The sequence below is a fragment of the Camelus bactrianus genome, chromosome 15, assembly GCF_048773025.1.
Source record: "Camelus bactrianus isolate YW-2024 breed Bactrian camel chromosome 15, ASM4877302v1, whole genome shotgun sequence".
NCBI classification, from domain to species: domain Eukaryota; kingdom Metazoa; phylum Chordata; class Mammalia; order Artiodactyla; family Camelidae; genus Camelus; species Camelus bactrianus.
In genome coordinates, this window is record NC_133553.1 from 69,333,897 (window position 1) to 69,336,765 (window position 2,869).

At 42.8% G+C, this 2,869-nt stretch overlaps 1 pseudogene; it reads right to left on the minus strand.

Moving 5' to 3' along the window:
• Window positions 1-1,283: 1,283 nt before the first annotated feature.
• Window positions 1,284-1,724, minus strand: LOC141573416 (ubiquitin-conjugating enzyme E2 D2 pseudogene; annotated as a pseudogene).
• Between the last annotated feature and the right edge of the window lie 1,145 nt (window positions 1,725-2,869).

Sequence of the window (2,869 nt, forward strand, 5' to 3'; positions counted from 1 at the left end):
TGGAGATTAATATTTGGGCATTTTCTTCATGTGCACTCTTTTTAGAGCTGTGAAAATGTGACTTAGAGAATGTTTGAGGTTGGAAAAATCCCAGAAATAATTAAATCATGTCCAAACATTATGTTAGAGATAAAATTAATAATATCCAGTTAGAATCAGAGACTATGAAACATCTAAAACTTTGGATCTGCCTACAAGCCCTTAGGGATGTATTTATTACATTTCCCAAAGGCAAGAAAATAGAAATATTTCAGGAGTTGTTAATGAGATGATGACTTTATAATGACATTTTCTAATAAAAACTAGTACCAGAGGGAACTTCATAATGACTTTTAAAATTTGAATATACATTTACTTTCTACTTTAAATAGATCTGGATTTGTCTCTTCAACATGTTTCATTTACTTTTTTTTATATATGTAATGACTGTAGTAATCAGTTTATTACACAGATTAATCATTCTTGAACGTAAAAGCTCCAGAGGAGCAAATGAGTCTTTAAATATATGCAAGTATTTCCATCAAGTGAATTTTCACCCTTACATCCAGATAAACCTAAGCAGTTAAAAACATAAGAAAAATAAGAGCTTTTAGCTATGTATTAACTGAGAAACCACATACAAACCAAAGACTATGGAAGAGATAAAAAGGGGCTGAAGGATGGAGGATGGGGAGATGTAAAAGAGCTGGGATCAAAGCCCATCACACTTCATATACTCATAGCTCCAATCCATTTAAATGTTGACCAGTTAAACTTAGACCTTAAAACACAGGATGTGGGTAGAGCTTAATCTGGTTGGTCATAACTTTCACCTAAGACATAAGTCCTTAGAATAAACTAAATACAGAAACAGCTTTGTGTTCTCCCTGGTTTTCAAAACTGTTTTTAGTTTAATAGGATTCCACTTAAAAAACCACCTCCTACAGGTCAGTGGAGCTTTTCTTCCCCTTTCAAGCACACACCATACCCACCACCCCTCACCTTGCTGTTATCCAAATTGAAGTCAATAAGGAAAGCTTTTAATCTCACACCAGGTTATGCCTGGAGAACCGGCTTGTCACACACACACACTTCTCTGCTGGGAGGCAATGTTGGTACAGAAGTACAGGAGTTCTAGTTTGTTGTTCCAAGTATGTGCAACACGCAGCACTGCTGTATCAGGTAAACACGTGCACGGGGGAAGGTGAGGTGTGGCACATAGAACGCTGTCAGATGGAAATCAAAAGGACTTTCTATTTCAGAGTTCCCGTATTTTTATTTGTAGAGGTTATCCAATAATTTAATTACATCACATACTTCTGAGTCCATTCCCGAGCTATTCTGCTGTATTTTTCTCTCTGTTTTGTAGATCGTCTGAGCAGTCTCAGGCACTAAAGGATCATCTGGACTGGGGTCACACAGCAGAGAACAGATGGACAAGAGTACTTTTGAAATAGTGCTGGAGACCACTATCACTGTAGAATATCAGGACAGATGTTGCCGTTTCTGTTAATATTTGGATGATAAATTCTTGTTGTAAATGCACCCTTAGGTAGTTTGAAGGGGTAACCTGTTGGGAAATGAGTTGTCAAGAAAAATACTCCACCCTGATCAGGACAGTCGTTTGGCCCCATTGTTGTAGCTTGCCAATGGACCTTATCACCTCCAACGGGACCTGCTGAACACTGTCCTGGGGGCTCCCGTGCCAGGTCATTCAATTCAAATTGGATTCTCTTAAGAGCCATCGTGGGAGGCGGGTGGCCGCGGCCCCGGGCGAGGATGGGGGCAGGGGAGGGACGGGAACAGACGAGGGGGCACGAGGTCGCCTCAGTGATCTCAGATCCGCCAGAGAAGATGGGGAGTTCCGGAGAGCGGATCCGGGGGGACTGACTGAGGCCGGGGACCCCCTGGCGCCTGAGCCTGCCGCAGTGGTCACCGCGTCACCCGGCTGCGGCTGCTTTATGAGCCGCTGCCGCCTCTGCCTCGGGGGCTCCGTGCCGCCCGCCTGGCCGCTGGGGGTCCCCCCGCCGGGGAGCAAGCGCCCCAGGCCCGGGGCTCCACGGCGCCTCTCGGTCGGACAGCCAGAGGGACTGCCTGGCGCAGGTGGGCGCTGTTTCCTTCACGTTTAATCCTTGTTTTGGCCCAGGGGGAATAATTAATGATTTGAAATGACATGTTTTGTTTTCAATCAACAATGAGACCTGAAATCTGAGTCACGCCTCCTCTTCAAATCATCTCAGTCGTTTAGCCAGCGATATCACAGACCTCCGCCTCCCACTGTTTTACTCACACATCCTCTTGAAAATCAGGCTTTCAAGGTAAAGCCAGCTGATCTCATCATAAATCTGCCCTTTTGAGCGAACAGCACTTCACTGAAAATAAAACAGGGCCAACTGGCTGGGGAGTAACGTGGAAGATTAAGTGGTAAGGGTGCTTGGGAGCCAAGCTTTCCTAAACATCGTGGACTTTGTTAAGGACATGAACCATTTATGCACAGATGGTGGGAAGCATAATATGTTACAGATGGAAAGGCCAATATTTAAAAACAAAACACAATAAAACAAAAAAATTTATAATGGGTGTTTTCTAAAATGTGCATAAATTTTACATAAAGAAGCAAGCTGTCTTTAAATTGTATCACTTTTGAGAGGCTACATGATGAAGCCCTGAATCTCTCCCTGTCTTCCTCCCTCCTCTAAACGTACTACAAAAACCATTGACATGTGTTACTCCTGACAGCATCTGAAATGTGCCCTTAATGTGAAAATCGTATCAATATTTTAAGGCTTTATTTATATTCTTCCTCCTCTGTGAAGACCTACTGATCTTATTCCAATCAAAATCTTCTCTTTGTTTTCTGTAATTTTATTATTCAATTACCTCTATCCTC